This window comes from Myotis davidii, unplaced genomic scaffold, assembly GCF_000327345.1.
Source record: "Myotis davidii unplaced genomic scaffold, ASM32734v1 scaffold68, whole genome shotgun sequence".
In the NCBI taxonomy this organism is placed as follows: Eukaryota; Metazoa; Chordata; class Mammalia; order Chiroptera; family Vespertilionidae; genus Myotis; species Myotis davidii.
The window spans coordinates 2,726,424-2,739,980 of NW_006300376.1; the positions used below are offsets into that span (position 1 = coordinate 2,726,424).

Here is a 13,557-nt window from a genome sequence, read left to right on the forward strand (position 1 = left end):
GCTTCACAGATAAGGAAAAGCTAAAGGAGTTCATCACCACCAAACCAGTATTATATGAAATGCTGAAAGGTATCCTTTAAGAAGAGGAAGAAGAAGAAAAAGGTAAAGATACAAATTATGAACAACAAATAAACATCTATCAACAAGTGAATCTAAAAATCAAGTGAATAAATAATCAGATGAACACAATAAACTGGTGAATATAATAGAATCAGGGGCATAGAAAGGGAGTGGACTGACAATTCTCGGGGGGAAGGGGGCGGGAGAGTGGGGGAAGAGAATGCACAAAAAATGTACAACTATGAACACGTACATTGTAGGGGGGTAAGGGCATGGGGTGGGGTGGGAACTGGGTGGAGGGGAGCAATGGGGGAAAAAAGACGAACATCTGTAATAATCTGAACAATAAATGTTAAAATTAAAAATTAAAAAAATAGCCAAACGAAACAAGAGAACTGGGAACATTTGACAGCTAAGGTATCTTCCTTATCTTTTCAGGAGAGGTATCTAACACAGTTCATGGAATAATTTATTGATCCCTTCTCTCTGTTCCAATAGCAATTTGCTTATATCTCTATGAGAGTACTTTAATCTATCTCCATTTTCTACTAACACCAGGTCAGACCTGACCTAATTTGACTCCCCAACCCAATTCTGCAATACAGGGACTCAAACATAAAATACAATAAAAAGAGCATCCCACTTAGATTTAGATATGTCAGTCAGAATCCCAGCAGGAAACATGGTACACACACAAAAAGATTGAAAGTGTTTAAGGAACTGACTACTATTTACAAAATGTAAGCAGGTGAGGGGAAATAAGTAAGGGATGGTAGAGCAACCTAGGGTCCCCCATACCAGGAAGCTATTACTACCCTGGACACAGAGGCAAGGGGAGGGAGGGAGCGCAGGAACTGACAAGATCTGAGCTGTAGAAGAGGCTCACCCGCAGGGGCTGTGGCCTTCAATGGAATAACAAAACCACTTCCCCACTCCACATGACCTCCCACTCCTGTCCTCTCCTCTAATATCTCTCATTGGCTGAACTTAACTAGAAACTAGAGGGAAGAGAGTTTGGTCCATGCAGTCTGTAAATACAGCTCCTAGTGCACAGAGGAGGGTAGAATAGATCTGGTAGGCAAATAGGAATATTCTGAGACTAAGGTTTCACACAGAGTTGTTCATTATACAGTCTTTGTCATAATAAAAAATTAGAATGAACCTAAATGTTCAGCACTGAGTAAGAAAATTACATATATATATCCTTACCCAAGGATATTTTTTCCATTGTTTTTTTTTAGAGAGGGCAAAGGGGAAGAGTGAAGAGAGAAACATTGATGTGAGAGAGACACATCGACTGGTTGCCTCCCAAACAAGCCCCAATGGGGCCTGGGATTGAGTTTGCAACTAAGGTAGTGCCCTTGACCAAAATCGAACCTGCAACGACACAGTCCATGGGCCAATCCTCTAACCAATGATCAAAACTGGCCAGGGCTATATATATTTTAATGAAGTGGGAAAATGCTTGTGATATAATGTTAAGTGAAACAGGATACAAAAGTCTCCAAATTGCTGCCTTTGTAATTTTGTCTTTAGTGCTAAGATATATGAAAATATGCACAGAATGTTAATAGTGTTATCCATAGATAGTGAGATTATATATTATTATTAACTATACTAGAGGCCCAGAGCACAAAATTCTTACACAAATAGAGTCCCTAGACCTGGCTGGCAATCAGGGTTGATCAGGTTCCCTGCCTCCCTGCCTCTCCACCTCCTCCCTCCCTCACTCCCTCAGCACCCCACTGCTGTCGCCACTGGTCACCCACCCCATGGTGGTCAGCGCACATCATAGCAAGCAATTGAACTCCCAGTCTCCCGGTCAAACTCCTGAGGGGACACTTTGCATATTAGCCTTTTATATATATAGATGGTAAATCTGTCAAAGTAACTAATGCAAATGTACACTACATCAATAAATAAAATTAGGTCTTCAAGCATAAAACACCTGTCCCATGAAAGAGTCATTGCCCTGATCACCTCCATAGAATTGGGCAGGACTTTTAAAAAGTGGCATCAACCAATCAAGCTTCTTCAAAGAAGATAAAGTGATACTTTCGAGCCTGGAATCCAACTTATGTGAGGAACATGAAAATAAACGGGGCACATTTCTCTATTCCTTTCTGTAGTTCACATCATTCTCATTTCCCCCCACCAGCTCTTTAAATAGGTATATATGGAGGTCTGTAATTATAACCATTTTAACCAATAAAAATATTATGCCTCCCTCACCCGAATAGGTCATTCAAAATAAAAACAAGTATAAACCCTAAAACAAATTATATTTTGAAAGAACATAAAATTCCAGGCATGTCTTGGTCAGGTAGTTCAGTTGGTTGGAGCGTTGTCCGGAATACAGAAAAAAAAAAAGGTTGCTGATCGATCCCTGGTCAGGGCTCGTACAGGAGGCAACTGTTTGATGTTTCTCTTTCACATAGATGTTTCTCTCCACCCCCTCTCTAAAAATTAATTAAAACATATGTTTGAGTAAGGATTTAAAAAAAAAATCCAGGCACATTCTGTTTTTCTCTCTCTCCATCATTCCGGCTTTGCTGACATTGCAAACACATGTTTAATTTACCAAGTGAGTAATCTGACACTGATACATAGGTAAGTAAAGTACTTGGTGCTAGAATGTATGTGTATATATACATACATACAAGACATATCTGTAGATACAGATATAAATATAAACATCAATTCAGAGGCTTTATATGCATACACAAACATTGTCAAGTGGTCTTCGGAATTCCTTCATCAGTAACAGTGTTGAAAGTTCTCAAGATTTCTCAATCCTCTACTCCCTGTATCTCTCAGCCTCTGCATATTTGAATATTTTCTTTTTCCTTATTATAACAGTAAGTATGGAAACTTTTCAATATTTTAATGGTGAAGAGTGCAGCTCCTCCAGAAGATAGGATAATGAGAATCAGTTTTCCAACAATTGGACTTGACCTGGTTTGCCAGCCAGGGCCTCAGGGCCTCAAACACAGCAGGTGTCCATAAATGTTTGTTTAATAAATGAATTTCACTACAGCACTTTCACTCTCACATTTACTTACCTTCCTGAGTGTGGCAAAACAGAGTCACTGAAGACCACATTTCAAGACCTCTTTTGAGAGAGAGAACTTTTGCGCAGTTCCTTGAGTCACAAAGGAAAGAGGCAAACCTGATGCTTCAATTATCATTATCACTCGATAATTGTTCTTAAAATTAGAGAAAGTAAAAAAATAAATAAAATAATATTGAGAAAGTCGATAATAAGCAGAACTGAGCACAAAGTGTGGTTTAAGGTAAAGTAGCAGATTTCTAGTTGTACTCAGCAGCACTGATGATTATAATAATTTATGCTTTAAAATAACTATGTTAAATCTAAATACCAGAACATATACATTTCTAGGCTAGTATAACGGAAATAGAAATTTACTCTCTTCGCTGACCTACTGTGAGTTGATTCTGTGCATATAATACTCATAGAAATGTATGAGTATTTTTCAATGTAATTTATTAAATCACTCAAATACATAAAAGTGAAAATAAAATTCAGTTTTGAGAGAAATGGGCGCTAAAAGCAACCTTACTAGCTCCTATAAAGACAAAGATCATTTAAACGGTTTTCATACTTTTTTTTACACCCAACTCTCTAGATCCCATTTTTCAAGTAAACAGTATGTCCTATAAACCTAAAGTATTGGTCACCAGCATTTTCTCTCCTCTTTTAGGGCTGTGATTAATCTTTAAGCAGAGTGAAAACCCTTCACATTTTTCACCCTACATTTCTTTGCATTCTCTCTGAATCATCACAGCAGCAGGTAGTAAGGCTTAGTGGCTTTTAGAGGAGATTGGAAATCAGGTGTAACAAGTTTAGTTAACCCTTTATGGGCTGAGTCACTGATTCTCAGAAGAATGATCTCAAGTCAAGAATTCCCGGGAAAGCCAGGTGTCCATGACTTCCCTATGCACACGAATTCTTCGTTCCTGCATAACCTCCTTCTCTACAGTGGGCCAATGTAGGGTGCGGATCATAAAAAAGGAGAAATGCTTCCTTCCTGGTTATTGAGAGGGTGATCGCTCTGAGAGTAAATGGATGACCACATTTCTATTGGATGTGTCTAATCTTTAGCCAGCTACCTCCCACACACGTACACCCTCTATCAATGACCTTCAGTTTTCTCATGGTGCAGTGGAAATATTAGGAGCCTTGGGGTCAGAAAGACCTGGGTTCAGATAGAGCGCTTGTCATTTATTCACTAAATCCGCTTGGACAAGCTGTGTTCAGATTGTTGTTTTCTCAAATGTAAATATGGGGAACGAAGAGCTCCATGGAGATTAGCTCTAACAGAGAGCTATTGTGAGGATTAAAGGAGACAAGCCAAATATGAAAGCAACTGAAACATACTTGGTACTAGACAATGTTCATACCCTTTATCTTGTTTATTCTTGACAAGTTTATGCTAATTTACAGGAGAGACTGGAGATTATCTGGCTGAATCCTCCTCCTCCATTCCCCCAGGCCACATCCATTTTCCTCAGAAAACATGCCCAAGCCCAACTAACTGGCTGTCACTTTTGCTGTCTGTTGATCAGCTATTGAGTGGCATGAAGGTAAAAATTGGCACTCCTCTTTGTTTAACATCACTGGCTTTGTAAATTTGTGAAATCATAACCAGGCAGAGACAGGCAGCCAGGAACCCAGCAGTGAGCGAGGAAGTTGACGCATCAGTCCCTGAAGAGCTTCTCTTGTGGGAAGGAAGCAGGTGATGATGAAGGAGAGGATGTGTCCCCGCGTCTTCCACAGTTACCACCGAGACCCAAGACTGGTTGTCTCCTTATGAGCATAAAAAGGAGCTTTCGATGAAAGTGAAATCACAGGGAAGGGTACAATTAAGTGCCAACAATGCACTAGCTACTAAGATGTCTAGGTCAAAATACTGTACTTGAAACTTCTCACAGGGTGAGACTAACAGAATCACAAAATACAAATTGGTAAAAGTCGGAACTTGGAACAAATGCCAGACATTCAGTCATACCTTGCTTTCCTCTTGGAAAAAAATCCAGAATCTGGTTTTAGGCTAGCTTGTTTAAACATGTTTACCAACCCATCCGGGGAATACCAAGGCCTTGTTTCCATCCCAAGCATGCTCCAAGGTAGGATTCGTGATCAATATTTGAGTCTATCCCAGACAAGATAGTTTTGGGTAGACTAAATAATAAAAGAGAATAGTTTTATTTTCTTGTTTTGCAGATAATAACCACGTAGTTCATGGGAGCTAACCAGTGGAGAAGCAAGCCAATATTTGCAAGGCAGTAGAGCCAGGAATGGCTGGCAAGGCCTGGAGGAGCCTCCACTGCACAGGCTTGAAAAGGGCCAGCTCTCAGGTTTGCACAGGGCACTCATGGTAAAGGAGACACTGTATTTCAGCGTGAATGTCAACAGTTTGCTTGGACTGTCATATCTTTTTCAAACAGCAGATGCAAAAACAACCAAGCTGTGCTTTCATAGGATATTTATGAACCCATCAGTATGATCAAAACATTTAAATAATAGATAAAATATATTACATGCCACAGCAGTACTTCAAATGCCATAAAGGGGATTTTTACATGGGTACAATATGGATGTACTCTATACTTATAAATGATATTTTGTTATAAAATAGGGCATGTGCAAGTTTTAAATTTTTTTGAAAACATGAATTAAGTTATTTTAAAGTTTATTTTTTAGTTAGTAGGTGATGTACTAATTAAGCAGAAACTCTGAAAGTATTCAATATGTTGTAACCAAACTACAGTGAATGCGCCGGTTGAATAACTAGAAACTCAATTGATGGATCAGACAGTCTCATAGTTTTTGGTTTGTGAAACTAGAGGAAGATTTCCAGGGGAGTAGTCATCAGGAAGTTAGATGAGTCAGTTAGGCTCCCGTTAAAGGTAGGTAGAGGTGAGGAATGGAGAGATACAGTCTATAGTTCAAGAGAACAACAACAACAACAACACCCAGCTGACTGGAATCCAGAAAACCTGAGTTTTGGTCCTACTTCCTCCATCTGCATTGCCTTCTTTGAACTTCAATTTCCTTATCTATAAAATGAGGGTGTGGGCTTACTGCACACAGCCATTCTGAGCCTCAGGTGGGGTAGAATATCAGCAATGGTTTAACCACAGGACTCAAGACCATCAGGTGGGGAATCACAGCCCCAGCCCCTATGAACTCTGTGACGGTCAAATTTCCATACCTCTCTGAGACTCATTTTCCTCAACATTGGGATAACAACAGTATTTATCTCTCAGGGATGTTATAAATGAATTGTAGTGAGTTACTTTTTTAAAGCACAGTATCTGATACACACAGTGTATGTTAAGTAAACTGCATCTTTCAATGAAATCTTGATGGAAAACAATGCTTTATAGACATGGTCTGAAGTTCTTAATATAAACCAAATGTGTCCTCTCTTTTCTTATCTTATTCATAGACATATTATTTTTTCTCTTGATCCCTGACTACAAGATAAGTACTATCCAGCTAGGAAAAAAAAAAAAAAGGAGCTTACACTACTGCTTATTGACTATTTTGAAAAAAAAAAATCAAGAGGTAAATTTTGCATGGTGTCTTTATGTAACTGTTGGCCAATTCTCTTATTTGAGCTGATGCGATGACCTTCAGGATGCCATAACCCTAACTTCTAATAAATGAAATTCAGCTAGTGTCACTGGCTTGAAATGGCACACAGCAAGAATAACTACAGCTAGCAGCCAACTCTTCACCACAGAGTATTATGCCAAGCCTAACAACAACTTACTTCTGCTCATTTAATTGCCATCTATGGAAAGGTGAAAAACAAAAGGCACTTGTTAATTCTGTTTCACTTTCCTGTGTTAGCTACAGGTTCAATCTGAACTCACTTTGTGTACAGCGTGTTGGTGAGAGAAGCTGGGGACATGGCGAGTGAACTTTGAGTTCTCTGCCTCACTTGTATGTCCCTGGAATCTCCTGACACTGTAAAAAATGATCCCCTGCCCTAACCGGTTTGGCTCGGTGGATAAAGCATCGCCTGCGGACTGAAGGGTCCTAGGTTTGATTCCGGTCAAGGGCATGTACCTTGGTTGCAGGCACATCCCCAGTGGGAGGTGTGCAGGAGGCAGCTGATCGATGTTTCTCTCTCATCAATGTTTCTAGCTCTCTATCCCTCTCCCTTCCTCTCTGTAAAAAATCAATAAAATATATTTTTTAAAAAATGATCCCTTGTTAGGACGGGTCTATTACCTCAATTCCACTGCACAGGCCAATCCAGGTGATGCACAGGGCTGCAAAGACAGCACTAAGCAGGAGTTCATTCTCTAGAATGGAGACTTCTCATAAATGTGAATCCACAGAAGTAGCTATAAATGAGCTAATGAGATGCATAAAGGGAGCTATAAAGGAGCTAATGAGACCCATAACCTGACTGGCCTTTCTGGCCAAACTCCCCACAAGTATCAGACATTCATGCATACTTTATCTGGAAAACTCACTTCAGGACAAAATATGGAATTCACAGTTCAATCCTCTCCAGGGTAAAAGCCCACAATTCATTTTTCTAAAGTGAATATGTGGAAAGACACCTGTTGGGTGTGCCATGCAATTTGGTATACAACTAAGCACAGGTTATTTTTAAAGAACACCTAGCTTTGAGAACACAGGCAATGCTGGACTCTCCTTGATACAGACTCCAAAACCATTTTGACATCGACTGAATAGATGCCAAGTTAGTCATGTACCCAAAATAAGACTACTCTGCCTCACTTATATGGATCTTTAAACCTATCTAAGGAATGTCAAGAATCACTCTTTTCAGTCCATAATTTTAGAGTGTCAACATGATGTTTACTTATCATTTCAGCCAAGATTTTCAAACCAGTGTTACATGCCAAGCACAGTCTTTATTTCTAGGTGCCAAAATATGACAAAAGAATTGAAATAATATAATATCAGGCTTTAGCTATTTTAAGGAACTGAAGAAAATGAATTATGCATAATCCTGAGAAAATGATTCTTTTTATTTGTTTTAAATGCCACTGTGAAAATACAAGTTTCCATAATTTTCCTTTTGGTCCAGTACTGGATATAGTTTAAGATGATCATAACCTCAAGAAAACCTGGAGCCTTTGATGATCTCCACATCAGAGAATAAAAATTCTCATTAATCGTTCTACATGAGTAAACTTCTTGAGAGAAAAAAAATGTCTGCTTCTTCAGGATAATCCTTCTGACCTCAGTGTACTTGATTAAATCCTTTATTTCTGCACTCAATGCATCATATGCTACTTTAGTCACCTCCCTCCATATGCCCTATTCTCCACTGGACTGCAAGTTTCCTAAGGATTACCTCTGATTTCCTTGTTCTATTTCCCAGTGCCTGATACAGAATACGTGCTCAGTAAGTGTTTGTTAAACATTACAAACTTCTCTTTAAAATGTGATTGATACCTTAAAAAATTATTTTTCATTGATGCCCTCGCTGGTGAGCTTAGTTGGTTGGAGCATCGTCCTATGCATAAGAAGGTGGCAGGTTCAATTTCCAGTCAGAGCAAATACCCAGGTTGCAGGTTCAATCCCCTGTAGGGGTGTGTACAGGAGGCAACTGATCTCTCTCTCTCTCTCTTTCTCTCTCTCTCTCTCTCTCTCCCCCTCTCTCTCTCTCCCTCCTTCCCTCCCTTCCTCTTTCTCTAAAATAAATTAAAAATTGACTTAAAAATTGTTGTGATTGATAATCATTTCAATAAGATACAAAAAGAAATTTGTTCCATAGAATGATGTATATCCTAGAAAAGCATTTTTATGGGTCAAATTGCATTGCATTTCATGAGCAGGATCTGTAAGTCTTCTGAATAATAAGTATAACATGAAATGGAGGTTAAGCAGTTATTTGATGAAGTGTTTCAAACTAGGCATAAATGCACACTTCAAATACCCTTCTTACCAGACACAATTTTTTAAAATTAAATCATCTTTTTTTCCTACATTGATATTTCTGAAACACAATTGATTCCTTAGGCAAAGTCAAATTTTAAAACAGATATGTGCTTGTTTTGTTTTAAAATATGTTTTTATTGATTTCAGAGAGAGAAAGGGAGAGGAAGGGGGAAGGAGAAAGAGAGAGAAACATCAATGGTGAGAGAGAATTATTAATTGGCTGCCTCCTGCATACCCCCCCCACACACACACACACACACCGGAAATTGAGCCCACAACCTGGGCATGAACCCTGACCACAAATCAAACCATGACCTCCTGGTTCATGGGCCAATGCTCAACCACTGAGCAACACCACCTAGGCACAAATAAGATTTATAATTAAAAGATAAAAAGGAAAAAGGAAACCCAAGCCCAGAAGTTTTACAAAAAATCTCCAAAAGCATTTGTATCACTTGTATATGAACTACAGGGATTATGACTAGAAGTATAGAAATGGAGGGTGGATAAAGTGATACAATGACAGAGATAAGTGGCAAAGAATTATCCTATTCTAAACTTAGACTCCAAAATCACTTCAGGAGAAACTTCACTAGCGTCAAGTATAAAGTTTCTCTTTGGCTTCCTAAGTCAAATATATTAAGACTTTTAAATCCCTGAATGCATAAAGGGCACCCTTGATGTAACATGTACATCAAGGCTGGACAGACCTGAGTACAACTTCTTCTGGGCTCTGAAGTTGTTTAACTCCACTTCCAAAGTAAAAACGCATTTATTAATGCTACTACCGCTATTATGACAACAACAACAATTACAGCCACTATCACTTCTGTCTACCTTCTTCAGCTGAACCCTATGACAGGTGTTTTACACATATAATATCAAATCTTCATAGAGCCCCTTAAGAAAATTGCAATTATTTCCGTTATATAGGTGAGAAAGCTAAGCTAAAGACTGAGGCTTAAACAAAACTTACCATATGCCAGAGGCAGATTTCAATCTGAGTCTGTCCAATACCATAGTCTATCCTTGCTTTTTATTGGATTATCAAGCCCACCAACTACTTGAGTTTGGCGCTCCTGCAGAAAGCATTAATGCTTGCCTCTGGGTGTGGGGTTCAATTCAGTTCCAGGGCAATCATTTTTAATGTACTCCATTGACCTTTGGATAAGTGCTCATTTCTAATCAAAACAACATGGAGTGCCTTAATTAAGGAAAATAAAAAGGAAGTACCATTTCGGTCATATAACATAAAACACATAAAATTATTGCTCAAAGGGCGGTATAGGCAAGATACTAACAAGAAAAAGAGAAACAACTCCCATTGATGGAGTGCTTACAATATGCCATCACTGTTTTGAGTATTTGACATGCATTAGCCTGTTTATTTTCATAACAACCTCTTGTTATGCCCCTTTTGTGGATGAGAAAACTGAGGTACAAAAAGGTTAATAACTGGCCCAGGATGACATGGCTAAGTATCACAGTAAGAAGGAGAACAGGGGCTTAAATTCAGATAGAGATCCCATGCTCTGAATAAATTGTTTACAAAACAGAGTATAATTCAAAACCCAGTAAATGACAGTGCCGCTAATGGCTGCAAAGAAAGTCTGGCCATAGCCCACCATGCCATCTCCACACACAACATTGGGCCCTTTGATGGCAAGAGACCAATGGACTAGACAAAGAGATGAGGCTGATCCAGGAAGGCAATGGCTCTTTTTCTATGAAAATATTACCATCTTTACCAAAACCAAGCTGAAGAAAACCTTTAAGGGTGAATTTTAGGAAGAGAGGCAGTCATGTTCAAATTACTTTATGTAAAGAAAGAAAACAACCATCAATGATTTTTAGAACATCCACACTAAAAGCCACAAATATTTGCAGACTACAGAAATCTAACATCAATAAACTTTGAGCCATCATTGGAGTGGTAAGCTCTTCTAGGAAGAAAAGCATTTCCCCCATCTATTTTTTTTACATTTCTTCCATTAGATCTTTGTATTTATAATGATGATGATGATGATGATGATGGTTTTACATTTACTGAGTTTCTACTTTATGCCCAGAGTGTGATAAAAGTTTTACATTTAATAACGTAAATACTCATTTGATATTCACAAAAGCCCTACAGAGTCATTATTACTATTTTCTATACTGAAGAAACTGAGACTCAGAAAAGAAACTTGCCCAAGGTCAACAGCCATTTCATTTTTGTTTGATCTAAAAGCCCATAATATTAATTGTGTGTGTTCAGGATATATGTGTGGCCGCCTGACTGTCCCATCCTTATGCAGAAACAAAGGCCACAGTAAGCTCTGCACCTTCTGGCCAAGTTCCATCACCTCCAAGTCCTGGGCAGAAATGAATGGAGCCACACTGGCCAAAGACTGACCAGAAACCTCAGTGCGCTCTGACCACCTCTTTAGACTAGAAACAGGTACACTCCCTCATACTGATGATCTAACTAGAAAAATATCCCCAAGACAGACCAGTATGTTTAGTTTTCAGAACATTTGTCACTACAAAGTTCATTATAGTTCTGAAGGAAGGACTAGCGTGCTTCAAGACAGAACTAAAACACAAGAGGCTCAAGGAATGAAGCGAATGCTCCTAATATAAGTTTTAGTCTAAAACATGTTTGCAGTTGAACCTGGAAGGTGTGGCTCAGTGGTTGAGCATTGGCCCATGAGCCAGAAAGTCATGGTTCAGTTCCCGGTCAGGTTACTTGTGGGGTTGTGGGCTCAATCCCCAGTAGGGGGCGTGCAGGAGGCAGCCATTGATGTTTGTCTCTATCCCTCTCCCTTCCTCTCTCTAAAATCAATAAAAGTATTTTTTAAAATAAAATAAAATGTATTCTCCTTTGGATAAATTGTCCATAGCTGTGACTATTACATGTTGATAGCCAGAAATGATGGGACTAAGTCAGATAAGAACAGCCACTATGGAAATGTTTAAAATACTTACTGAGGTAGTAGGAAAAAGACTTCAAAGTTGACTACATCATTATTAAGTAACATTTTGTTAGACATTTCAATTCATAAGCACAGTAAGTCTTTGAATAGATAAAAATATCTTCTATTACAACCAATTACTATGATGGATGATAAAATATGAGAAAAAATAAAATGTCTTTTAACACTCTTCTCCCTACCCCCTCACACATGCTCAGACCTCCCCGAACCACTGTGCTTCTCAGGAAGTGCCATGCTCTTCCCAGTGTTGGTGATGCTCATAGTGCAACCTCTGCCTCCAACTCCTTGCTTCTCCCCTTTTGCCATCGGACTAAGCCACCTCAGCCACCCTCCTCCAGGAAGTCTCCATGGATTCCCTCCTCTGTGCAAGCATCAATCAAAGCACTTATCCCACGGTTTACTTTTTGGTCTCCACAAGAGACCAAGAATTCTTTGATGACAGAGACCACTCTTATTGTTTTTTATATCCCAGCACTTAGTTAAGGCTCTCAAGAAAATTCAGACTAAATGAATGAAAATATATTGAAAAATTAAGAGCTTCTTAGAAATAAAAGGGAAAAATGTCTAAAATGCAAATCTTGCACAGTGTAATCTGGTCCTCATTGTTCATAAGGGTGTGTTTAAAAACACACACACACAGAAGGATGTACTAGTACTTAACTGTCCTTCACTAAATATATTTTGTAACTTCAAACCACATAGATATACTGTTACTTTAAACTGATTTATTGTTCAACTAATGTATGAATTCAGACAGTGTAACTGAATAAGTATACATATGGAATGATAAAGCCACCACAAAATCGTGATACTAACGTAAAAAGCTCAATGACACTGAATAGGTGCTGCGTAGTTCTGACACTGATTCCAATAGGAACAAGCCGTTTACCCTTTGGTCTCAGGTTCTCTACCCATAAAGTGGGGGTGACCATCCTTGCCACTTCTTCATTCAGGTCTCGTAAGGACAATGGAGATACAGCGTAAGCATGCGAGTCTTCGCCATGAAGGCACCAGAATGGAACGGGTTACATACCCCCAGGTAGAGTTCCCACCGCCACCCCTCCCGGTAATAACCCTTCCCCACTCTGCTCCCGCCAGCAGGCTGAGGGTGTAGACTTTTGCATAAACGTGATGACAACCAAAATAAAGTCTACGTCGGTGGGCACAAGCTTTCCTCGCTGGGGCTCGGTCTGGATTAGAAACCGCGAGGGACTTGCTCCCCCGCGGAGGCCACGCCTGCGCCCCTCTGGACCCCGTTACGCTTGTGCCAGGTGAAACAGATCCCGGGCCTTTGCGCTCCTCCATCCAAAAAAGTGGGGCCCAGCGAATTCAAGGGTCAAGGTAACGGAGTAGATGGGGAGGAGGAAGAGGAGGTGAGGCTGGAGGGCTTGGGCGGAGAGCTTACCTGGCCTCGCCGAGGGGCGCCGGGGGCGGGTGCGGAACGAACACCCCACAATCAGACGGCGGGTGCGGAACGAACACCCCACAGTCCGACGGCGGAGGCTGCTGCTTCTTCTTGGAGCGCCAGAGGTGGAAAGGGGTGTGCTTCTTGGAGCTCCTGGACGGGCT

The 13,557-nt window shown here is 39.8% G+C and overlaps 1 long non-coding RNA gene across 1 annotated transcript; it reads right to left on the reverse strand.

Moving 5' to 3' along the window:
- Positions 1 to 4,470: 4,470 nt before the first annotated feature.
- LOC107185204 lies at positions 4,471 to 13,551 on the reverse strand. The gene is made up of 2 exons (XR_001516123.1): positions 13,394 to 13,551; positions 4,471 to 4,888 (listed from the first exon to the last, which is right to left on the reverse strand). It is a non-coding gene; the product is annotated as an uncharacterized LOC107185204 (long non-coding RNA).
- Between the last annotated feature and the right edge of the window lie 6 nt (positions 13,552 to 13,557).